We start from the raw sequence: 27,510 nt of genomic DNA, 5'->3' as shown, positions 1-27,510 counted from the left end.
TTAGTATCATTTTAACAATTGGTATCATCATGTCCAAAAATAATAAGAAAATCAAAGCCTAAGGGGTAATTTATTATTATTATATTTTGAAAATAAACACATACATATAATAGTGGCAATCAAATAAACTCTTGACAATTTTATATTTTTTGATCACTTAAGAGAGAAGCATGTCTAGAATCGGGGGAGCTCTACACATGAGCTCTAAGGGCTCAACTTTTGACATAGTTATTGCTGTCTTCTCTGCCATGTCAATCTTGTTTTCACCAACCCTTTCCCACTCAAAACACTGTATCAACGATCCCAAAGTTAAGATCATTGCTCTTTTTGCAAGGCCATCTCCAGGACAAGCTCTCCTTCCCATCCCGAAGGGGATGAAGTTGCATGCATCAACTCTGCCTGCAGATTCAAATCTCTCAGGCTTGAAACTTGTGGGCTCATCCCACAGTGTAGGGTCTCTATGGAGAGACCATGCGTTTACAAATAATATGGTCCCAGCTGGGACATGGTATCCTCCAATGGTACAGTCGGAGGATGGCATGTGCGGTGGTATAAGCGGTGTCACCGGACATAAACGCAGATTCTCGGAGATGATGCTCTGAAGGTAATGTAGTTTTGCAAAATCTGACTCTTCTATCAAGCGGTCTCCAACTTGAGCGTCCAGTTCTGCTTTAGCTTTCCTTAGCACGTCTGGATGGTTGAGTAGATTGGCTAATGCCCATTCCATAGATGTAGCAACAGTCTCTGCTCCCCCAAGGAACAACACCTGCACAAAATATATAGTGAATTAACTCAAGCCAGCTCCGACCTGAAAGCTAAGATGAGAATGTTGTGGTAAACTCAATCAACTACTTGTAGCCATTAATTACCACCTGCAGTCACCAACTATCAACCACCCAATCACCCCTTCAAATTTGCTTTCACAGGAGTGTGTATTAAAGAGTGTTTTGCTTGTATTTTATAAGCTTGTTGTTTTTGAAATAAAACATCCCCTCTAAAGTGTTCCAAAGCCACCACCAATGGTTTCTCCCACAATAATTAGTATCAAGCCCCGTTCGTCAGAAAACATAAGAGTTTTGGGATATTACCCGAATCAAAAACACATTTGATCACTCCATAGTGTAGAGTTCATCCATACAAAATCACTGCAAAACATCTTCATCGGAGCCTATCCAACACGCGTCGCCTGAAACTCAGGTACAATAGCCCACGCGCCTAGAGGAAGAAGACGACTGAGCCACACGCGTGCCATATTTAAGCTGCGCCGAGTCTCCAACCGAGCCAACCTCCAGCCGCCAGCCGAGCTGAAGAATATTCCTTAGAATATTCCCGGTTCAACCCCAACGAACTGCCCGACGTCCAGAATCGGTTTTCTGACCGGGTCAGCCCATTTCTACCCCATTTTCAACCAAGTATGACTAGTTCCCAACTGTTTTGAGCATTCCGGATCGATTTACAGTGTCCATTTTGCCAAATTCAACTCCCAGAAGGTGATATAGTCATTCAAAGAGCAAAATGACTATAGAAAAGGCACAAACACTCACCCCAAAGCTAACCAAAGACAACTATGATAATTGGTGTATCAGATTGAAGGAATTTCTTGGTTCACAAGAGTGTATAGAGATTGTGGAATATGGTTATGATGAACCAGAGTCCAAAGAAGCAGAAAATTCATTACAAGAGGCACAAAAACAAGTCCTGAGAGCCAATAGAAAGAAAGACAAAAGAAATATGGGAGGCTCTCCAATAAAATCATAAAGGTGCTGATAGAATCAAGAAGATTCGTCTTCAATCTTTGCGAGGTGAATTTGAATTAGTGCAAATGAAGTCATCAAAATTCATTTCTGATTATCACACAAGAATTATAGTGATAGTCAATCAGATGAGAAGAAATGGAGAAATCCTCTCAGATGCTTGAATTACTGAGAAAATTTTGAGATCCCTAGATCCAAAATTTGATTTTGTTATTGTTGCTATTGAAGAATCCAAAAAAGTGGACAAGTTGACAGTGGATGAGCTTATGAGTTCTTTGCAAGCTTACGAGCAAAAGATTGTGAAAAGAAATGGAGATAAGGCAATTGAGCATGCCTTACAATCAAAGTTGTCTCTCAAGGAGGGCAGGGAGACTTCAACAAGTGGATATACCACTCAAGGAAGGAGTCAACAAAGATGAGGAGGATTTCAACAATTTCAAGGAAGAGGGTCTTGGAATAAGGGATTCAGAGGAAGAGGAGGTAAAAACACTACCAGAGAAGGCCGGGGACAACCTGCATTTACTCCTAGAGGAAGAGAAGGCGGTTACAATAACCGTGATAAGAGAAATATCTAGTGTTATAGTTGCAATCAATTTAGGCACTATAGCACTGAATGTAGAAGGAAAGCTCCATCAGAGGTACATGAACAAGCCAACTATACAGAGGAGGATGTCATCATCAGAGGACCAATTGCATTATTAGTCCAACAAGGACTAGGTGAGAATCATGAGAATATTTGGTATCTAGATTCTGGAGCCAGCAATCACATGTGTGGCCAACGGGATCTATTTGGTGATCTAGATGAGACCATACAAGGTCTAGTCACATTTGGAGATACCTCAAAAGTTCCAGTAAAAGGTAAAGGCAACATCCCAATCAAGTTGAAGAATGGCGATCATAGCGACATCGTAAATGTTTACTATGTTCCAGCCATAAAGCACAACATGCTGAATATAGGTCAACTTATGGAGAAAGGATATACTCTTTACACGAAGAATTGTCATCTAATAGTCAAAGATTACAATGGGAGATTAATTACCTATGTGAAGATGTCTAAGAATAGGATGTTTCCTTTAAACATTCAATATAATGCTGCAAAGTGTTTGAGTGTCATCACCAACAATGAAGAGTGGCTCTAGCACCTAAGGCTTGGACATATGAATTTCACAAGTCTGAAGATGCTAGCAAGAAAGAAGATGGTCAAAGGTATGCCCCACATTGATCATCCAGATGAAGTCTGTGAGAGTTGTGTCCTCAACAAACATCACAGATTCAGTTTTGCCAAAGAAGTCAACTGGAAAGCAAATAAGCCACTGGAGTTAGTGCACACAGATGTGTGTGGTCCCATAAAGCCTATGTCAACTGGACAAAATAGGTACTTCCTTACTTTCATTGATGATTTTAGCAGAAAAACATGGGTATACTTTCTGAAAAGGAAGTCAGAAGTATTCAATTGTTTTAAAGATTTTAAAGTAATTGTTGAGAAGCAAAGTGGCTATAAGATCAGAACTGTAAGATCTAATCAAGGTGGAGAATATACAACAAATGAGTTTGAAGCCTTTTGTACACAACAAGACATCAGACATCAGACAACATCGGCTTATACACCACAACTGAATGGTGTAGCTAAGAGAAAGAATCGAACGATTCTTGATATGGCAAAAAGTCTACTTAAAGCAAAAAAGCTGCCCAAACAATACTTGGTTGAAGATGTATCATGTGCAGTGTATCTACTGAATCGCTGCCCAACCAGAAGTTCGCAAGTTGTCACTCCAGAAGAAAAATGAAGTGGTCACAAACCAAGTGTTACTCTTCTTCGAGTCTTTGGTTATGTGATAACATCTCTAGATGCAAAGAAAGGACCAAACTCATGATAAATCATCTTTGTGATATGGTGATAGAAGGATGGGATAAAGCTATATAATCCTTCTATCACCAAAGAATATCCGATAATGAGTAGAGCATTTATCTTTTTTAAATCTTTGGCAGTGGAATGGTGATTAAGAAGAAGCAATGCATCAGTATTGATTTGATCCTTGAAGATAAAGTGGAAGTACCAACAGTACTTGTAGAAGGTTCGATGTTACCAGTAGATGAGCCACAAAGTCCGGCACACAGATTCCCTGTATTCAACATGAGAAACACACCAGAATCATCATCAACACCACCATCAACATCCTCATCAGAAGGACCAATAAGGATGAGAAATCTAGAAGAGTTGTACGATGCTACTCAAGTAATGGAAGATACAACTCTATTTTGTTTCTTTGCAAAAAGTGACCCACTTAGCTTTAATGAAGCTATCACATAAGAGAAATAGATAAAAACAATGGATGAAGAAATACATGCCATTGAGAAGAATGATACCTGAAAGCTGACTAATCTACCAGAAAATAAGAAGGCAATAGGTGTCAAATGAGTCTATAAGACGAAGAAGAATGCAAAAGGAGAAGTAAAAAGATACAAAGCAAGATTAGTGGCAAAAGGCTACAAACAGAGAGAAGGCATTGACATGGAGAAGTATTTGCTCCAGTAGTCCAGCTAGAAACAATCAGACTGATGATCTCACTAGCTGCACAACATAGATGGAAGATCTATCAACTCGATGTGAAGTCAACATTTCTGAATGGCTTCCTAGAAGAAGAGATCTATGTTGAACAACCACTTGGATACATTGAAGCTGAAAATGAAGGCAAAGTATACAAGTTGAAGAAAGCCCTCTACGGTTTGAAGCAAGCTCCGCGTGCTTGGAATACCAGAATTGACAGGTATTTTCAAGACAATGGATTTGAAAAATGTCCATATGAACATGCAATATATGTGAAGAAAGAAGCAGATGGCAGCATATTATTTGTGTGCCTATGTGTTGATGACTTGATATTCATCGGCAACAATCCTACCATGTTTGAAGACTTCAAGAAAAGCATGGTACATGAGTGTTGCTACCCAATTTTTGACCCATGTTTTGATATATTTTCAAAAAATCCAAAAAATTGAGAAAAACAAAGAAAATCCAAAAAATATGTTTTTTTTAATATATTTTCGTCATTTTAGCATTTTCAACGTCGTCTAAAAAAGAATTTAAATTGTTAAAAGATTTTCAAACGCGTTCGACTTTTCACGCGTTATTTTTAAATCATTGATTTTCCGCATTTGAGTCGATGTTGATATTGCTCGTTTTCAAAAAATACAAAAAAATAAGAAAAATCAAAATTTTAAAAAAGAAAGAAGTTGAGGGACCAAGTTGAAAAACCTAGCAAAAGTTTTCCTATAAATACCATGCTAAACTGATTTTTGAGGGAGGGGGCAATTTTGAAATATCAAAAAATACAAAAAAAAACAACCTAAACCTAAACCCATCTCTACCAAGCCTGCCGCCCCCCTCCCTTTGAATTTTTTTTTCCCGAGCCTTCTTCTCCTGAAGCCAAAACACAGCCGCCCCCACCTTTTTGCATTTTTGAACACCGGCCAAACAGCCCCCCTCAAACCCCCCGGTTTGATTTTTTTCTTCCTTTCTCCCTCACCAGCGGCGACACTCCCAGCCCCCTCATTTCTTTCAACAGCCGGCCTATCTTCTTCCTCCTTCATTTTCCATCAACACCGGTTTTCTTCTCAGCCGACAACACTGACCAGCAGCCGCCAGCTCCACCATAGCTTCAACAGCCCGAGCTCAGCCTCACACCGGATCAGGCCTCCCTTCCCTCAGCCACCGGGCCACAGTCGACCCATCGCCCTCCACAACAGCGACGGCCACCACAGCAGCTGGCCACTACCCCTTTCTCCCTCTTCGGGTCAACGAACAGACCCGACCACAGAAACCCAGCGACCACCGGCAGCTCCTCCTCCACGACCGATCTGCCACCGGAGAAGAAGAAGAAACCCATAACAGACCGATCTGTAGAAGAAACAGATCTGAAACCGAGAAGAAGAGCAGGAGAAGCAGATCTGGCAAAAAGAAGAACAAAAAGAACGAAGCAGATTTCAAAAGCAAAGGAAACAAAAATTAAAATCAATTGCTTGTTGTGTGTTGAGGTTTGCTTTGCAGGTCACCGCCGGCGACGAAAGGATGAGTGAAAGAAGTCGACCCCCCTGTTGCTGTGTTTTTCACGGCAGCGCGTGAACCCACGCGCCGCCAGTTGCGGTGGCGCGTGGGAAGACGCGCCGCCAGCTGTCCCTGCGGCTTCGCAACATTGTTCCGGCGAATCAGAGGTTTCCAGCATTGTTCCGGATTGTTTATGGGTCATTTTGTAATTTCCAAATTGTTTAATGTAATATTTATTTAGTTTTGAGTTTTTTATGATTTTGTATTTTGTAAATAGGGATGTAAAAGAAAAGAGAAGAAAAGAAAAGAAAAGGAAAGAAAAGAAACAAAAATAAAATAGTGAAAGTGTATGTGTGTGTGTTTGTATTTTGTTTTATTTATTTGTATATATTTTTTTATGATAAAATTGCAAATATTTTAAAGAAGAATTTAATATTTTGATCGGATCTCGGTTAAGAATTATTAACTTATACGTAAGTGATATTTCTAATTTCCGATGAAAAGACAATTATTAAAACTTCTTTAACACATCAAATTCGCGAAGCAGCTTACCTAAGGTTGGGTGTGTTAGGGGTGCTAATACCTTCCCTAACCACAACCAGTCCCGTACCCGTGAATCTCTGACAAGACCAGTACATCCGGTTTCCTAGTAGCCTTCAATAAATTACTAGGTGGCGACTCCAACGAACCAAATTCAAGCAAACAACAACAACGAGACTTAAATCGCCAGCTCGATGCCGCGCGCCTGATTTTTTTTGGGGTGCGACAATGAGTTTGAGATGACAAACATTGGTCTAATGGCACATTTTCTTGGCTTAGAAGTAACGCAGAAAGAAGAAGGGATTTTTGTATCCCAAAGCGGTTCGCCAAAGATATTCTTGAAAGGTTCAAGATGGAAAGCTAATCCGGTATCAACTTCAGTTGAGAATAGAGTAGAATTGAGGAAGAGTAAAGTTGGAAATGTTGATCCAACTTACTTCAAAAGCTTAGTAGGAAGCTTAAGGTACTTGACATGTACTAGACCGAATATACTCTACAAAGTTGGACTTATCAGCAGATATATGGAGACACCAGACCAGTCTCACTTGAATGCAGCAAAGAGAATTCTTTGCTACATCAAAGGAATAATAAATGAAGGTATGTTTTATACCTCAAGTAAAAACTTTAATCTTGTTGGCTACTCGGATAGTGATTGGGGTAGAGATCTGGATGAAAGGAAAAGCACAACTGAATTTGTCTTTTTCATGGGAGATACATCTTTCACATGGTCATCGAAGAAGCAATCGATAGTAACGTTATCAAGCTGTGAATCTAAGTATGTTGCTGCCAACTCAGCTGTATACCATTTAATATGGTTAAGGAATATGCTGAAGTTTTTGGGATTTTCTCAAGAAAGTCCTACAAATATTGATAATCGATCAGCGATTGCATTAGCCAAGAATCCAGTGTATCATGAAAGAAGTAAACACATCGATACACGTCATCATTTTATCTGAGAGCATGTGAAGAACAAAGAAGTTGAACCGATATCCTGCAAACAAATGATCAAGTTGTAGATATCTTTACAAAGCCATTGAAGGGAGAAATATTCATCAGATTGAAGTTCATGCTTGGCATGACATCCCTCGATTGAGTTTAAAGGGGGAATTTTTTGTGGTAAACTCAATTAGCCACGTGCAGCCACCAATTACCACATGCAACCACCAACTATCAACCACCCAACCACCCCTTGAAATTTGAATTTTCTTACTTTCAGTTTGTGTATAAATAGGCAGCTAAGTTTATGTTATTAAGTGTGAAAAACAAAAGAAAGAAACACTAGAGAGAAAGAGAGGGTGTGTATTAAGAGTGTTTTGCTTGTATTTTATAAGCTTGTTGTTTTGAAATAAAACCGTGTATTTTATCCCCTCTAGGTGTTCCAAAGCCATCACCAATGATTTCTTCCACCAACAGAGAAGGGTTTACCTGCACAAAATACTCATATTTCTTTGAAGTATTTAGTGAGACGTGCAAGTATGCTAGTAGTTGTTGCACCAAATTCATCATATAGAAAACATAGATTCATCTACATTATACAAAGGCTTAAATCAAGAGAAAGATGCCCACCTGCGATGAACAAGTTTGTTATCTGAAAATGGCTTAGAATCTCCATGGCAATATTTATTTTTTCTCTTTTTCTCCCATTATTTGGCATGGCAATATTTTTTTTCTCCTTTTTTCTCCCATTATCTCCATGCCAATATATTTTTTCTCCCATTATTTGGCATGCCAATAATTTTTTTTCTTTTTTTCTCCCATTATTTTTCCTTATCTTTCTCTTTCCTTAATTTGGCTAATTTAAAAACTGAAATGAAAACACACAAGGAAAACTATCTAGCACGTGTTTGCACACGTGTTAAAAAAGACATCATCTAATGGCGATGCATGTCATGCTACTATCGATTGTGATCTTTATTTTGTTAATTTTATCTTGTCAAAAGAAATTTATTAGTTTAATACGTTGGGTTAGGTCGGGTTGAGAAAAAAACTTGATGAATTGTTTAATACGTTTACACAAAATTTGATGAAGCGGTGGAGAGAAAAACAGGTGGCTTTAGGCATCATTTGTGGTTTTGTTTCCCTTTTTAGTGAATGAAACTCTAAGAAATTGAAAGGGGAGATGATACCAAAAGATCAAACCGTAAGAAAAATTGAGTGAATCAAAACAAAAACATCATTTTCCCTTAACAAGTTAAATGATTGAATCAACATAAAAAGGGTTAGGTTTGACTAACCAGAACATGGCCTTTGATTATGTCATCAGTGTAGTATTCAGGCTGTTCTTCTTGCAAAGCGAGAAACCGGTTTATCATAGTGTTTCTGTCCCTGTCATCTCGATGCTCATCAACCAGTCCCTGTAAGAACACATCCATCTTCTTACTTAGTCTATCCAACTTCTTCAAGAAGCCTGTAATATCAACCCACTGCAACATTGGAATCAGATCCCCCACATTTATCATGGAAATATATGCAAAAAACTCTTCCAAGATCTCCCTAAAAATCCTGGCCTCTTCAATTTCCTTAACATCAACGCCATAATACGTCTTTCCTGCAACCATTCTCAATATAATATTACTCGTCAGGTCCAAGAGCATGGATCTCAACTCTACCTTAGCATAGTTACCATGCTTGGAAACACTGTGAAGTCTACGCAGTAAGACCATGACTTCCTCTCTTCGGATGCTAAATAACGAAGTGAGGCGAGCAGGGGAGAAGATTTCAAGAGCGCTTATGCGGCGAAGTTTGCGCCAATGGTCACCGTATTCGACTGAGGCCATGGTGGTGTTGCTGTAGTTTAATTACTTGCTGACCAAAAAGTGAGGACGGTTGGCCAACACAATATCGTTCTTGGTGAAACATTCTTCCACGGCCGATGGTGAAGATATGACAACGGCAAGGCGGGATCCGAGTTTTAGAGAGAATATGGGACCGTGTTTTTCTGAGAGGGAGTGGAGTGTTCGTTGGAGAGGTTGTTTGAGGAGATGGAGATGGCCTATAATTGGAAGAGCAAAAGGGCTTGGTGGGAGATTACTGATCTTGCCTTGCTTTCTTTTCTGGAGCAAGAACTTGGTTGAAAGAGCAAGAAACACAAAGCATGGAAGAAGAAGAGAGTAGCAAAGGCGTTGCAAGGTTCTGTAGTCTTCTTCCATGCTTACCTTGCTTGATTGTTGATCAAGCGGCGATTCTTCCAATGCTTGTCTGTAAGCTTTGGAAACTCATGTCAACAGGGCAGCTGAAGATCCGAGTTCTTGGGTTCCTCATGTCAACTCATATATCAATATATAAACTCTAATATTCTTTCTATTATTTTTAATAGCATTTTTAAATCCTTTTACGTTGTTTTCAACAACTTTACTCAGTAGGTTAACATGTTGACTTTGCACATTTCATATGGTTTTTTTACTTAGAAATTTCAGTATCTGTACCTAGAGGCGGAGGCAAGGGGAGCAAGCAAGAGCCCAGACTCCCCCCAAGACATTTTAAAACTTTTCATTAGATAATTAAGTTTGAGCTGGAGGTGTTAACTCTTCGGATCATGCTTGCAATCTTGCCAAATAGGTTAGCCTTTTAGTTTTTATCTTTATATTTGTTGCGTTCCATGTATGGTTCCTTTTATTGACCAAGATACACATACTCACAAATTATTTTCCAAGTCATTTATAATAATTTTACTTTATTTTTATATTAAAATAAAATAAAAATGACATGGCAAGATTTGATTGATAGAATTTTTTATTTTAAAAAGGTGGCTTTGTTAACACACTACCAGAAATTCGCTAAATACCAACGGACTCACCGACAAAATTTTTTCTGTCGGTACTTTTCGGTCGAAATCACCGACGGACTATTTTCGTCGGTAATTCGGTCGGTAATTACCGACAGCTCCGTTCCGTTTGCTGCACATGCGAAACGGATGGTAAGATTAATTTAAATGAAATATATCGTTCAATTAATTTGTTGTTAATAAATTTTTTTCATTATAGGCTACGTCTCTTGGACGTGAGCCGAGCTCTATGGAGCTGTTTGTGGAGACGCACGTGCGGAGTCATGACCGCCAAAAGGGGACGCAACAGTTCGTTGACAACCGTGCTCAACAGTTTGTGGTATGTTTGTTTAACCATTTTATTTTGTAAGTTATTATTATGTTTATTGAATTGAATATGATGATTTTTTTTTCAGGAGACCTATAATAATCGGTTGAGGGAGAGATACGGGGACGATCCTTCGACCCATCCGGAATTCGGTCCAGATTTATGGATGGAGGCTGGATCGTCAGGTGGACCCGATAAAAATCGGGTTTTTGGGCTCTCCAACACTACCGCCGCCAACTTGTGGTCGACCGGTATTGCTTCAACCGTTGGGAGCTCCCAATCTGTATCGAGCTCCCAATCTAAGGAGTTCGTGGCCTTGCAGCAAAGGTGCGACCACCTATCAGAGGCGTACACACAACTTAAAGAAGAGCAAAGATTGGCGAACGAACAACACAGAGCAGAGTCTGAACAACAAAGAGCGGCCTATGAAGAGCGGCCTATGAAGAGCTTCGTCAAATGGTCATGAACATGACACAAGGTGGAACATGTGCGCCTAATCCTTTTTGGCCGCCTAACCCCTAGCCTCCTCCTCCTCCTCCTCCTCCACCTTTATATTAATTTTTAATAAACATTATTTACATTTAAAATTTCATTTAATGTTTTTTTGAAACACATTCATTTTGTAATGAATATTATTTAACTTTGAGTTTTTGTTGCTTAATATAAATTTTATTTGCATAATTGGTTTGTATTACCATTAATTTATATATTTTTTTCTAAATAATTAAAAAAAAAAAAAAAAAAAATTACACAGGGATTTACCGATGGAATAACTCCGTCGGCATTGGACAGTGTCTGCCACCATCACCGACGAATATTAAGACGGACAGATTCGATCGGTATTCCATCCCATCACCGACATATTTACCAACGGAAATAATCCGTCGGTATAAACTTACCGACGAATTTACAGACGGAAATATTCGGTCGGTATGAAATATCACCGACACTTTTACCGACGGATTTAGTCCGTCGGTATTTACATAACACCAACGGAATATTTTCCGTCGGTATATTCCAAGCGGGAAACTTTTTTTTTTTGGTGCGCACGGTCCGTCGGTAAATGTTTTTTTGTATTTCCGACTGATATAGCGACGGAATGTGGAATCACCGACAAAAGGTATTCCGACGGGAGTATTCCGTCGGTAATATAGTCGGTAAATAATTTACCGACGAACTTTCTATCACACACCGACGAAATATTTCCGTCGGTAAAACTGTGAAATCTTGTAGTGACAGTAATTAAACGTAACTTTACTTTTAATTTTTTATTTACTCTTGATCGATGTGAAAAGAAAAAAATATAACGTCATTACCTTGTGTAGCCCTAATATAAAAATTGCAGTCGATAAAAACACAAATCATGAATAAAATTTTTCTACAAAAAAATTGAAGTAGAACCACCAATTAATTTATCTTTCATCAAATAAAACAAGGTAACTTAAATTTAAAATTTATTTTTATTTTATTTTGAGATGTTTGTTAATAATTTGATGAGGTTTTTTTTTTTTTTTTTTTTTTTTTTTAATTCTACTATTTTTGCTTATTTTTTTCTCAAATATGCTTGTTCTACCAATTATATGTTTTTGAATTCAGACTGTACCAATTATTGTTATTTCCTTCATGATGGAAAAATATAAATCTTTGCAAAAAAACTTATTAAAACACCAAATTCCAAGTTTTCTATCGTCCAATAAATAATTTTTTTAATTAAATTGCAATATTATTCAGTCAATGTTTAACTTATTCAATAAAACGGGAGAATAAATTGAATATTTTTAGTTGTCCATGATTTGATGAGATTAGTTCCTTTATATCACACCAGTTGTTTAATCAACAATATCCCATTTACATCTTCACTATCAACATGGATTGCGTTACACAATGGGTTACATTAAAAAAAATGTGTAGGTTACAAGAAAGCTTTTTAGTGGCTAATGGGTTAATCCTGAAACCGTCCATGCTTAAATTGCTTGATTGTTGATCAAGTGGCGATTCTTTCTCACTGGTTTGGTGAGGATCAATGCTTGTATGTAGGCTTTGGAAACTCATGTCAACTCATATATATATATATATATATATATATAAACTCTAATATTCTTTTTATTATTTTTTAATAGCATTTTTAAATTCTTTTACGTTGTTTTCAATGTTAATGATCAGGAGGTTATCATGTTGACTTTGCACATTTCATATGGTTTTTTTACACACAAATTTCAATAATTGTACCAAGTATTGTTATTTCCTTCACTATAAACATCTTTGCTAATAACTTATTAAAACACCAAATAATTATTTTTAATCAAATTGCAATATTCTTCGGTCAATGATTAACTTTTTCAATAAAACGGGAGAATAAATTGAATATTTTTAGTTGTCCATGATTTGGTGAGATTAGCTCCTTTATATCACACCAGTTGTTTAATCAACAAAATCCCATTTAGATCTTCACTATCAACATGGATTGCGTTACACAATGGGTTACATTAATCAAATTGCAATATTTTTCGGTCAATGTTTAGCTTATTCAATAAAACAGGAGAATAAATTGGTTACACAATGGGTTACGATAAAAAAAAAAATGCCTACGTTACAAGAAAGCTTTTTAGTGAGAAATGGGTTAATCATGAAATCTCCTAATTGATTTGCTTAGGTAACTTGTGTTTCAAATCAAATAGTTTCAGAGTTGTTTAGATATAATGCTGTCAACTCAGCTAATTTAAAAGCAAGTTGGATGAGTGGTATAAATATAGTTTAATTTTTAATATAAATCTTGAGGTGATATAATTTTTTAAAAAACTATTTAAAACTATTGAGACTATTATAGAATGTATAGCATGTATATCTCTGAATAGAAAATTAATGTAGGATTATTCTAATGTTGTAATCCCTATAGTTATTGTCGTGTTCTGCCCCACATATACAAATAGAAAAGGTTGGCTAAGGCTAACCTAAGTCATTTTGTTATTCTCAACTTGGTATCAAAGCTCTAAATAAACTAAAACACCTCTTCTCCTCTCTACAATGAATTCCTCCCAGCCGACAGCCATCTCTCCCTCTGCAGCAGCACCGGTGGTGCCATCCTCCTCTCTTGCCGCAAGACCACCTTCTTCTTCAGCTTCGGTTCTGCAGAGGCCACAACCTACAGATGTTGGCCATGCTCTTTTCAACCCCAATAATGCTCCTCGGCTGCCGTCCTCTTCTGTAGAAGCCACTGCCGCTTCTACAGTGGCAATTGTGTCCCTCTCCCACACTCATTAGGTCATCTCTTTGAAACTGACAAACACTAATTATTTGTATTGGCGAATGCAGATGAAACCGTATCTTCTAAGCCAAGCAGTTTTCGGCTTTTTTGATGGTTCAAACTCCTGCCCTTCTCCACATATTCTTGTTGCCGATGGTGTCTCTATTTAGGTATCTTAACACTTTCTTTGTTGGAAACAACAAGACCAACTCATTCTAAGCGCCCTGCTCTCTTCGCTATCCATGGAAGTTCTTCATCTTGTTGTTGATTGTCCAACCTCATGCTCTATCTGGCACACACTTGAGCAAGCTCTAGCTTCCACATCCAATTCCCGTATTATGCAACTTCATGTCTTTCTTCAAAACCTTTGACAAGGTAATGAATCAGTAACTCAATTTCTGAAAAAAGCTAAGGCTTTTTTTGATGATCTAGCAGCTGTTGTGTGTTTCGTGGCCTTCACGGAGAATTTAAGGACTTAGTGACAAGTCTTGTTACAAGGGCAGATCCTCTTCCATATGTAGGTTTTCTTAGTCATTTGCTAGCACATGAATTTATTCTTAAATCCTCCCATTTGTCCATGGGGTCTACTGTAGTTCATGCACCCTTGTTGCCCACGCCGAACATCCCTCCTTCAGCACTTATATCTCACCGTTAGCCGTCAGCCTGCTGCTTAGTTTGGTTGAAATAGGGGCCGTTTTAATGGCAACTAATGTCCTCAATAGTTCAATCACAAAGGGCCTCAATTTCGCAGCTTCCACAAAACTCCCAGCAATGACAACAGACAAAGCAACTGGCAGGGAAATTGGCAGCGCAGTAGGGGATCCAATTCCCACTGCCAGTTATGTCAAGCTTTCGGACATACTGCTTCTCAGTGCTTCTAACTTCAGCAATGCGGTTATGATTAGCAGCATAGTGCCAATCTGGCACTGCATAATCCTCCAGGTCCTGCTGAATGGTTTTCGGACACCGGTGCAAATCAACACGTCACACCTGACCTTGCAACCTTGACTGCTTCAGAACCATACAATGGTAATGATAATTTGAATGTTGGTGATGGTAAGGGACATCCCATATCTCATATCGGTCATACCAAATTGTATATCCCACATCGTTCGTTCACTTTATCTAATGTCCTTCATGTTCTTGCAATCACGAAACCTCTGCTTTCTGTTAAGAAATTTTGTCTCGATAATAATGTTTATTTTGAATTTCACCCTTTTCTGTTTTATGTCAAGGATCTCAACACCAATGAAGTACTCCTCTCAGGACAGAGTAAATATGGTCTCTATACTTTGTCCAGGTTCAGGTCTTCCATCCCGTCAGTTCCTCAAACCTATTGGTCTTCCTGTATTTCTTTTTCTGCTGATTTGTGGCATCGTCGCCTAGGTCATCCTACCTCTTGAATTTTTCAATTTTTAGTCTTGAAAAATAAGATTATTTGTAACAACAAACATCTTAATTTTCAATGTCAAAGTTGTCTTTTAGGAAAATCATCGCGTTTGTCTTTAAGACCTACTGGTCACAAAACTTATGCTTCGCTTAAATTAATTTTTAGTGATGTATAGGGCCCTGCTCCTCTTTTTTCTTCGGATGGTTATTTTTATTTTGTTATCTTTGTTGATGCGCACATAAAATATATATGGTTTTATCCACTTGTTTCCAAATCTGATGTTTATTATATTTTTCATCAATTTCGAACTCTTGTCGACCATCAATTTTCATTAAAAATAAAATTTGTTCAAATTGATTGGGGCGGTGAATATCGCAAACTCTCCACTTTCTTTCAGACCATTGGTATTCATCAATGTCCTCACACTCACGAACAAAATGGAACAGTAGAAAGACGTCATAGGCATATTGTGAAAACCGGTCTTACTCTTCTAGGACAATGTAAAGCTCCATTCCCCTTTTGGAATTATGGTTTTGACACTTCGGTTTATCTCATCAATTGCATGCCTACTCTTGTTCTTGCAAATCGATCTCCTTTTGATTGTTTGTTTCAACGGTCTCCTGATTATTATTTTTTGCGTACTTTTGGATGTCTCTATTTTTCTTTTTTATGTCCCTATAATAATCATAAATTGGATTTTCAGTCTTCTCCACGTGTGTTTTTTTGCTACATGTCACACCCCACAAAATATTATAAGGCGCGCGGCATCGGCTGGCGATTTTCGTAGTGTTCTAATGATTTGGTTCTTTGGAGTCGCCACCTAGTAGTTGGTCACTAGGAATCCTAACTGGTCTTTCAGAGATTCTAAGGCAAGGGACTGGTTGCGTAAAGGGAAGGTACTAGCACCCCTAGTACGCCCTACCTAAGGTAGGCTGCTTGGTGTTTGGTTTGCTCTATAGTCTATGGTGTTGGTGTCTTCTAAACCCGTCAATTTATTTTGGATAGAAACCTAAGGAGATTACATGTGCTTTGAAAGCTCATTTTTCCTTTAGTATTTCAGGAGTTGGCGACTCGTAAATCGCAAGGAAAAGGAAAAAAGAACGAAGAAAATTCAAAAAAACAATTTTATACTTTCACGACTCGTAAACCGTGGAGTAAAAAAAAATAAAAAAAAAGATTTTAAATTTTGAAATGTCCTCGATTACAATCAAAGCTTCTTTCAAACATGTGTGCAGATTTATTACTCCCAACAATATTTTGGATGTTCATCCTTTTAAAGATTTCTTCATCCAAACATTAGCGGTAAATAATAAATACAATTTCTCCTCCCAAAATAAGATTTTTATAGTTTTTGGAATATTGGCCAAAACCCTTTGGAGTTTTACAAACATGTTGTAAAATCCACAAATGCAAGAAAATAATTTGTGTTTAAGAAATCTATGCGAAAACACACCTTCAAAGCTTCCAATATTTTTTTTATATATATATAAAAAGAAAATTCAAAACATGTTAGAGTATTGGCCGTATGCAACACGCAAGAAAACATTTTTTTTTTGATGTTTTAAACACTGACCCCATAGTATAAAAAAAATCAAAGTATATAAAAAACAAAAATATATATATATATATATATATATATGAAAAGCAAACAACAATATATTTTTTAGACTTTTCGGAATTTTTTTTTTTTTTTTAAAAATATATATATAGTATAAAAAAAAATCAAAGTATATAAAAAACAAAAAAAAAAAAAAATATATATATATATATATATATATCCATGCATAATATAATAATATAATATAATATTAATATCTTAAATGGGCTGGGCCGGCCCAACTAACTAGGCCGGACTCCAGCCCCAAAAACGTTGGGCCGGACTCTGCCCAACAATATCTTGTCTTGATCTGGGCCGGACCGGCCCAGACCCATATCACTGGGCCAGACCCTGTCTGGCCCAAAAGAAGAACAGAAATGAACGGGGGGAATTATTTCCCCCCCATGCCTCCTGCATGCAGAAACGATTCTGCATGCAGGAGGCCAACCTATGCCAGCCTCGAAAGAAAATGCACGGGGGGTAGGGATAGCGTACCTGGCGCAGCGGAGACGGCGGCTTGGTGGCGGGGGCTGCGGTGGCGGGGGTGGCAGCGGCTTAGCTCACGGTGGTTTTCCAAGTGGACCGAGACCACACCTTCGGTTCGCTTGCTTCTGCTTCAACTTCTGGAGTCCCCTCTCGGTTTCAACTATCCCAAGCTTCTCAACCTTGGGTTTTCGGTCGCTGTTTCTTAAGTTCTGTGGTTTCTCTCTCTTTCGGTCTCTCTCTCTCTCACTGTCTCGGTTTTTTTCTTTCTTTTTCGGGTCCCTCTTTTCGTTCGTTCTCCTCCTCCTCCTCACTCTGTTTCTTCTCTATTTATAGGGATATCGGGGCATGACCGCGTGGGGAGCGAGGCGTGCTGGTCGGTCGGTCGGCAGGCGCCGCTGCCAAGGTGCTTCTCTCGGTTTCGGTGGCGCGGCGGGTGATTTATGCGTCCCTGCCAGCAACGCGCCAACGTTCACATCAGTCCCCCAATTATTTTTGTTCCTTTCAATTGCGTCCCTGCCAATTTCGGTCTCGTCCGCCTAGTTGGCCGCGTTTTCCACTTTAGTCCTTGGCCTCTGATTTATGCAATTTAGCCCTCAATTGATCAATAAACTTCCAATTTCTTCAATTAGGCCCCTCAATCAATTCCAAACAGCCCCCCTATCTTTGCGCCTTTTCCAAATTGGTCCCTGGTTTTGGATTTTCACAATTAAGCCCCTAATTGGCCATTAAACTTCAATATTTATGCAATTAAGCCCCTGATTTGGCCTAATAAATTCCTAAAAAATATATTTTGGCCTCAGAACTTAAATTTCTTCTAATAAAAGCCCGAATTGACTTAAAAATCAATTTTTCTTCCAATCAAAACTCCTATAAAAATAATTAAAGATCCAATTAAGTCCATAAACATCCAAATTTGGGCTTTTCTCCTCAAAATTCAAAATTTCCTTCTAAACATGGCCCTCATCCTTCAAGAATATACTGCCAAAAAAAACCAATCTTTGTATTTTTATATTCCTTGACCAATTTTCTGACCATTTTCCGAGCGCTCCTGCCTCCTGTTATTTTTCTAACCTTCTTTGGCTATTTATTTTATTTTTTTACGGGGACCCAAAAATGGGTTACAACACTACAGTTTCTCTCAACTTGGTTATCGATGTTTTGACATTGAATCTCATCGCATGTATATCTCCCGTCATGTTTGTTTTCATCAACATGTTTTTCCATTTGATAATTCTGAACAGATTGCACACGTCTCGGCTCAAAACCACACACCATCTCCTGCTATCATCCTTCCAAATCTAACCCACTCCCCATTGTTCACCGATCATGACACAACCCATCCCGCCTTTGCCTTTGCCCTGCATTCACTTCCTACCAAAACACCATAGCCTCTACCTTTCCCTTGCCGATCACCACATGCATCTTTATCTCACCATTTTGTTGCAGGTACAGGTTGTAGATCAGTTTTCCTTGCACTCCAGCACGATGTCTGTACTAGTACTGGGAAACCCTCTGGTTCCTCCTCTGCTTCCCCCTATTCTGCCAGTCACACGGCTTTTGTAGACTCTACCTCTATTGCCAGCCTTCCCTAACTGCTTGTGGCAGCTTCTTCCCTAACTTCTTCACCTGGTCTGAATCTAGTGGTTGATCTCTCTGCTTATCCACTACAGCAGGACACCTCCGTGACACCTACCTCTCCTGCGTCAGCACCGTTTCTCAGTCGCCACCTTATGGTCCTTAGACCGCGGCAGCCCAAAACTACAAATATGGTGGCCTCTGCTTCAGTTGATACAGCTGCCACCCAGGTATTGCTTTCTCCTTCTTCTGAACCTATTGCCTTTTCTGATGCAGATAAATATGTTGCTTGGTGTTGGTACCCAATTTTTGACCTATCTTTTTGATAAAATTTTCAAAAAAATCCAAAAATAGCGAAAAACAATGAAAATCCAAAAAATACGTTTTTAATATATTTGCATCATTTTTATCATTTTCAGCATCGTCTCAACGGAATTTAAATTTTCAAGGATCTTTGGAACTTGTTCGACTTTTAACGCTTAATTTTTAAAATCACCGATTTTCCTTGATCGAGTCAATGTTGATAAGAAAAATCAAATTTACAAAAAAAAAAGGAAGAAGTTGAGGAACCAAGTTTGGAGACCTAACAATATATTTATCTATAAATAGGAGTTTCCAACACCTACACAAGGGGGGGATTTTGAAATATTGGGAAAAACACACAAAAAAACCCTAACCGTAAACCCATATCTTTCAAAGCAAGCCACGGCCCCCCCTCTAGTGTCTTGGCCTCACACGAACCAACCTCTCCTTTCTCCACAGACCAGTCTCAGCTTTTTCTCCAAAACCACAACAGCTGCACACTCTCCCCTCCCTTTAAAACCAAACCAAAGCCTCTCACTCACCCCCTCATCAAACACAAACCTTCAGCTCATCACCAGGAGCCCCACATTCCCCCCTGCCCAATGCCATTTCCTTTCCTTCTCTCCCTTGACAAAAAATACTCACCAGAACCAGCCAGTGTCGTCGGCCCCCTCCTTCAAGATTCTTGGTTCCTTTCCCTCTCAACAACCATTCCTATAAATTTAACGTGACAGACCCAACAATACCCTTTCTTCCCTGGACGACCGAACCCAACAACAACCCCGCTCTTTGCTTCATCTCCTTCAACCTGCCAGCAGCACACCACAGAGCCGTCCCCACCGTCTACTTAGACCTATGGTCTCCCTCATATGGCCAACACCACAAACCTTCCCGTCTTCTACCTCCCACAGCAAAATCGACCCCGCAACAACTTCTTCCCCACGCACGGCTGCACTTGCAGCTCCGGCCTCCAGCACTCCTTCCTCAGCCACCAGATCTGCCGCTTGAAGAAGAAAGAAAGAACAACAAGACCAAAATAGAGCAACAGATCTACACAAAAGAAAATTTAAAATCAACTGGTTGTTGGGATTTTACTGTTTGTGTAGGTCACCGCCGACGAAGAAGAAGGGAGGAAGTCATTTCGGATCTCCCCTGATGTCTGATTTTTTACAGCAGCACATGAACCCATGCGCTGTCAGTGATGGTGGCGCGTGGAGAAGACGCGACGACCCTGTTTCCGTGACCCAAAAGCCTTCCAACACTGTTCATGTGGCTGCACTGTTCCTGATTCTGTTTTAGGGGTTGTTTCTTGTAACTTTTTAAATTGTTTAATGTAATTTTTGTTTAGTTTTTGAATTTTTTATAATTTGTAATGTGGATGTAAAAAAAAGAAAAAAAGAAAAACATAGTGAAAACGAATGTGTTGTTTGTATTTTTTTTTTTATGAATGTTTTTTATGATAAAATTGTAAAGAATAAAGAAGAATTTAATATTTTGATTTGTTCACGGTCAAGAATTATGAACTTACATGTAAGAATTATGAACTTCTTTAACACATCAAAGCCACGAAGCAGCTTACCTCAGGTAGGGTGCATTGGGGGTGCTAATACCTTCTCTAACCATAACCAGTCCCTTACCCGTGAATCTCTAACAAGATCAGTACATTTGAGTTTCCTAGTAGCCCTCAATTAAATAATAGGTGGCAACTCCAACGAACCAATCAAACAAAGGAAAAAAATCACCAAATGACATAGCGTGGTGACGTGCGACACTTGGCATGATGCTATGTGTGATGAGATCAAGGCATTGCATTCCAATCACACTTGTTCCCTAGGCATTGATGAATGTTGTTGGTCGTCGATGAGTATATCGGATCATACATCGTGTTGATGGCAGCATTGAATGTTATAAAACCAGTCTAGTTGCTAGAGGCTTTACCCTGTAGTTACCCATTTTTGGGTTCCCAAACAAAAAATAAAAAAAATATATAAAAATACATATAAATAATATATATATATATATATATATATATTCGGAAGGAATAAAAAAAAGAAAGGAGAACTCCTATAAAATGGCTAGGAATTGGTTGAGGAGGTTCAGAAATACAAGAATTGAAATTTGACATTATATTTTTGACTAATGAGAGCCCTGTTGACAAAGAAAATTCAAGTTGAGGAAGAAAAGTTCAAAATCAAATGTTTATGGACTCAATTAAATTTTATCTAAGGTTTAATTGAATTTATAGAGGGTTGGATTGTAAGAAAAATTGATTTTTAAGTCAATTTATGCTTTTATTGGAATAAATTAAAGTTCTGGGGTCCAATTATAATTTTTAAAAGTTGATTTGTTCAAATCAGGGACTTAATTGCATAAGTATTGAAGTTTGATGGCCAATTAGGGATTTAATTGAAACAATTCGAAACTAAGGACCAAATCAGAAAAGGTGCTAAACTCAAGGGGTCTAATTACAATTTTCTGGGGGGCTTGATTACAAAATTACATAAACATTCAAGGATCAAATAGGAAATATTATTTAAAACAGCAAAACAGTGCCCTTTCGCTCAACACTGTTCATTGTCTTCTTCAGAAGACGTTACATTGCAACTGGTAAATATTACAGATACTTCCATAAAAATATGATTTAAAGATTGGACTCTGGTGTTAGTGAATATTCAACAACGGATACTTCTAACTCCAGCGTTGGTAAATATTACGTAGCTGTAAAAAAAAATTTAATTAGTATTTTTATTCCTGACTCTAGTGTTAGTGAATAAACAAATAAAATAAATTTATTTTTACGCATACATAATTTTTTTATGTAGCTAAATAAAAGTAAAATACAATAAAATAAAATAAAATAAAATAAATTTACATCAGTATTTTTATTCCTGACTCTGGCATCAATGAATAAACCAATATTTTTTTTTTTGCATGCACATTTTTTTTTATGTAACTAAATAAAATCCAATGAAATAAATTCGAATTTTTATTTTTATTCTGACTTTGACTTCAATGAATAAAAACAATAAATTCATATTTATATTTTTTTTATTTATACATACAAATGTTTGTTTTTTTATTTTATTTCTTTATTCCCAAGCCAATGACCTGGCTGGGCAAAACGAAAAGCACTCCGAAGGTAATTAAATTACTTTCACACAACTCTTGTAACAATTCAATTTCAAATGAAAATGCAAATTGGGATGAGGGGCGTACCTGCTTCTGGAAACGGCGAAGATGGTTGTAGCGTGGTGGTGCCTCTCGTTTGCTTCAGACCTTTCCTTCTGCTTTCCTTTGCTTCTATGCCCACCGTCTGCTTTTGTTTTCCAATAGCTTTTGAGATGATGAAGGAACTAAGAAAATGATGAAGACGCTGGCTGGATTTAGATTTGACTGATTTCTGGGTTGTTCTTTTTCTGCAGGAACGAAGGCAATCGTTGTTCCTCTACTTTTCTCTCCTTCTCTTCTCTGTGTATATTTTTTTGCTCTCTTTCTAGGTTTGTTTCTTGTCAGCTCTCCCCTGTTTCATTCTTCCCCCCTTTACTCTGTTTCAGTTCGTCCTTTTATAAAGCTCTAGATGCTTGTCCCCAAACCAGTCTTGCCTTTGCACCTGAATGAGATCGTGGGCAAGAGACGTGGTCCATGATTCGGACCGAAAGCACTGCACCTTTTCTAGCTCCCCTGTTGAATCGGGATGAAGAAGACGAGCACGACTGTTCCACTCAGCAACGGTGTTGTTTCAGCAAAAATGGACATTTTCATTTTGGCCCCTGAACTTTTAGAAATTTAACAATTGGGTCCTTGATTTCATTAATCAAACAACTCCAAGTTCAATTAAGTAACTTTTGAAATTTAACAATTGGGTCCCTTATTTCATTAATCAAACAATTTTAAGTTCAATTAAGTCCCTAAACTTTCAATTTATATTGTCTTCGCCTAAATTTAAATTTATTCCTCATTTTTATCATTTCACACATTTGTTTTTTAGTAAAATAGAAGGAGTCAAAAATTAAGTTATGACAATACTAAAGGGCTTTAAATCCCACATTAAAAATATATTATGTTCCTTTTAAGTTGAAGTATTTAAATCAAAAAGTTTATTTTTTCATATTAAAAAAATATAACTTTTTTTCTTGTAAACATAGAGTATATATACGAAAAAGCTGCAAATCCCTCATTGAGAAAATATTTATTTTTTTGGAACATAAAGTATATTTACTAAAGGGTTTAAAACCCCACATTGAAAAAACATAAATTTTTTCTTGTGAACATAAAGTATATATATGAAAGGGCTTTAAATCCCACATTGAAAAAATAACTTTTTCCTTGGAAACATAGAGTATATATATTAAAAGTCTTCAAATCCCACATTGAAAAGATACTATAATATTATCCTTTTAAGTTGAAGTATTTAAACCAAAAAATTTTTATATCCGACATTGAAATAACATAACTTTTTTTCTTGTAAACATAAAGTATATATACTAAAGGGTTTAAAATCCCACATTGAAAAAACATAATTTTTTTCTTGTGAACATAAAGTATATATACGAAAGGACTTAAAATCCCACATTGAAAAAACAACATTTTTCTTGGAAATATAGAGTATATATACTAAAGGGTTTCAAATCCAACATTGAAAAAATAAAACATTTTACTAATACTTATATAGTGAACTTTCAAAAGTGTTAATAACCAACTAAAAAAATATGAAAAAAAGGATATAAGAGAAAAACCACATTTGAAAAAAAAAAAGACATCGGGTCTTGTTCGGGTTCGCTTGGGTCATGGATCGACCCCTTGGGTCGACCGGGTTTTTTCAGGTTGTTGCACTGGTCACTCTTTTAACAAACCCAAATCGATCCAGCCACCGGGTCGACCTACCAGTCCTGGTTTAATAATTGTGCTTGCACCACGCCTGACCCAAGACTTTTGGTCCTTTGTCTGGACCAAATCTCTTGGGTCTTACATCAGGATCCAAGGCTAATGGGTCCTGCTTCAAGGCCCAATGCTCTTGGGTCCAGCATCAGGATCCAAGGCCAATGAATCTTGCGTTAGGACCTAATTCTCCCAGGTCTGGTGTCGGGACTTAGGGCTAATGGGTTCTGCATCAAAACCCAAGGTTCTTGGATCTAAGGTTTCTAAATATAATTATTTATATTATAAATATTATTATTTTTATTATAATTAAAAATATTAATATAAAAAATATTACTATTTGTATTATAAATATTATTCTTTGTATTGCAATTAAAAGTATTAATATTAAAAATAGTATTATATGTGATATAAATATTATTATTTTTTAATCAATAATAATCCATTTTAGATTTCCACTAAGTTATCTTCCACGGGTGGATAAAAAATAAATTACATAAAAAAAATATTAGTTATCTACTTACTTTTTCATGGATATAAAAAATAAATATACAGATTTTTTTCAATATATTTTTACAATTAAAAACATTATAATAGTAGATAAAAAGCTGATATGTATTTAATTAGAAAATTTGATAATCCACATTTATTATTATTGTTGTTACCTAATTTTTTACCCACCTTTTTGATAAAATTTTTGAAAAATCCAAAAATAACGAAAAAACAACGAAAATCCAATATATATATATATATATATATATATTTAATATATTTGAATCTTTTTTTTAGCATTTTCAACATCGTATGAAAAATAATTTAAATTTTCAAAGGTCTTTCGAATGCGTTCGACTTTTCACGCGTTATTTTTAAAATCATTGATTTTCCTCGTTTGAGTTGTTGCACGTCCCTCGCGCGGCGTCTGATGGCGATTTTTTTGTTTGTTTTACTTGATTGGTTATTTGGAGCAGCCACCTAGTATTATGGTCACTAGGAAACCTAACTGGTCTTTCAGAGATTTTAAGGTAAGGGACCGGTTGCGTAAAGGGAAGGTATTAACACCCCTAGTACGCCCTACCTAAGGTAAGCTGCTTGGTGTTTAGTTGGCCTTATAATTGCTATGGTATTGGTGTTTTCTAATCCCATCAGTTTTTCTAGGATACATTTTGCTATGATGAACAATTCAAACTGAAAGTCTAAAAAGAAAGAAACCTTGGTCAATGTGGATCACACCCTTAGATGTGTCTATAAAGTGCTAAGGAGAACCAATGCAGATCTCTTGAAATCTTTGTTTGATTTAGACTAAACTTATTAAGATAGAAATCCAAGGAGATTCCATGTGCTTTAAAAGCTCAATTTTCTCTTAGTATTTCAAGAGTTTGTGTCTCGTAAATTGCGAGGAGGGACAAAAATTTAGAAATTTAGGGCGCTTTAAAAGCCTATTTTTGTCGTAGTAAAAAAAAATTGAAATGCCCTCAATTATAATCAAGGGTTCTTTCAAGGACGTGTGATGACTTATTATACTTAGAAAATTATTTTGGATATTTACCACTTAGGGTTTCTTTATCTAAATATTAACAGTGAATAATAACAAGTTATTCCCATTAAATATTTTGGATATTCATCCCTTTGGGATTTCTATATCCAAACATTAACAATGAATAATAGATGAATTCCTCCCAAAATAAGATTTTTTATTTTTTTGGAATATTGGCCAATAACCTTTGGAGTTTTACAAACATGTTGTAAAATCTAGAAATGCAAGAAAATAATTTTTGTTGTGTTTAAGAAATCCATACGAAAACACATTTTCAAAAACTTCCAATATTTTTTGTATAAAAAAAAGCGTTCAAAACATGTTAGGGTATTGTCGTATGCAACACACAAGAAAACATTATATATATATATATATATATATATATATATATATATATATATCACATTGCGTTAAAAACCAGGTATTCTAAATACGAGATTTCTATTTTTACAATACAAAAAAAAAAAAAAAAAACACACACACACACACACAAACAAAATAAATACACATGCCTTGCCCAGTTACTGGCGATGCTTTTTTTTTAGTCCTCTGTTGTTTGCGTTTGTTTGTCGTTCTCTTGTGTTGCTTGCCTCTTTCTCCTTTCTTCTCCCTATTTTCTTCTCTTCTCTTTCCATTCTTCTCTATTCTGCTTTCCTTTTCTTGAAAGTTGGCACTGAGATGGATGAAGACGACAGGTGCTGAAGCTTCTGCACTCAGCCAATGGTTGCTGCTTCTGGGGATAGCAAAAGCGATGGCCACGCCAGTTTTGGTCTATGTTCGTTTTCTCCTTCTACTGATGCTTTCTCTCGAGATGAAGAAGATGATGGCGATGAAGGCATGTTGTTCTGGTGGAGTTGTTGCCCTTGCCTCTATGTTTTCCTTGCTTTTGACAATGTCGTTCTTATGGCTTTATCTGCCCTGCCTCTCTCACATTTCTTCTTGTCTTTATTTTCTCGTTTTTCTCTGTTCTCTCCTTTCTTTTTCTGCCTGGCTTCCCTTCTTTTTTTACCTTTTCACAGTAACGAACAAAAATTCCTTCTGTTTTCTGTGTTTTTACTCCCTGCCTCTCTTGCATTTTTCTTTTCTGTCTTAGGCTGATTTTTTCTTCTCTTTTCTCTCCATTTTCCTGCTCTTTTCTCTCCATTTTTCTCCTCCTTTTATAGGTCATTAGAGGGGCTTATATATAGTCTAACATATCTCTATTTAGGAAAGATTTAATGCATTAATTCTAGGATGCAAATCCCTACTGATTTGCAGTAAAAAAACGCAAAAAGGAAACTATAATTTTTTGATTTTGATTTTGTGCTCACGTCTGATTTCTTTCTAGTTTTAAAGGATGGTGTGGCTCTTTTCTTTCCTTCCATAGAGCCAGCTGCTCCCATTGAAATGAGGTAATAAAAACATGGTCTGCAACTCTCCATTCAAGCAAGAGAAACATGGAAACCAAACAAGAAATTTCAGATAAAAAGGAAAGAAAGAAAACAGCTAGCTGTGCAGGTAAACGTGTTTTGTTCAATGTCTTCCTTTGGCAGAATTCCTTTCTATTTTTTATCTTCAATTGTCCTTCTTAATTTAGCACCTTTTCCATTTGGTCCTTGGTCCAAAAAGGATTCAAATTGGCTGGCAATTGCTCTTCAATCTTTAAGCATCTTGTAATTGTGTCCCTACAAACTCGGGCAAAAAAAAAATCATTCTCGCGGCAAGAATCTCTGCTTCCACACTAGATATTCAAATAGGAATATCTTGAGCTTCTAATATCAAAATCAAGCGATTCAAAAGCCCAAATTTATCTACGCGTCTAGGACTACAACTTTGATGAAGGATCTCTGGGTCTAATTCAGAAATTGACAATGCCGAGCGTCCCAATATGACTGAGAGTATGAAATAAGAACAAAAATCACAAAATTTATGATGGAAATAGAGTATTTTAGTGTAAACTCGGGTCAGTATCCTTCTCGCGGCAGAATTCTCTACCTTCTTGTTAGATATTGAAACTGGAATATCTTGAGCTTCTGATATCAAAATCTAACGATTCAAAAGTCCAAAATTATCTACATGTCTAGGACTACAACTTTG

General features: G+C 37.1%; 1 pseudogene; it reads right to left on the bottom strand.

The window, feature by feature from the left end:
- Positions 1-42: 42 nt before the first annotated feature.
- On the bottom strand, positions 43-9,558 carry LOC118037228 (cytochrome P450 81Q32-like; annotated as a pseudogene).
- Between the last annotated feature and the right edge of the window lie 17,952 nt (positions 9,559-27,510).

The sequence above is a fragment of the Populus alba genome, chromosome 17, assembly GCF_005239225.2.
Source record: "Populus alba chromosome 17, ASM523922v2, whole genome shotgun sequence".
Taxonomy (NCBI): Eukaryota; Viridiplantae; Streptophyta; class Magnoliopsida; order Malpighiales; family Salicaceae; genus Populus; species Populus alba.
The sequence above is the reverse complement of the archived record's forward strand: the minus strand, read 5'-3'. Positions and strand labels throughout refer to the sequence as shown.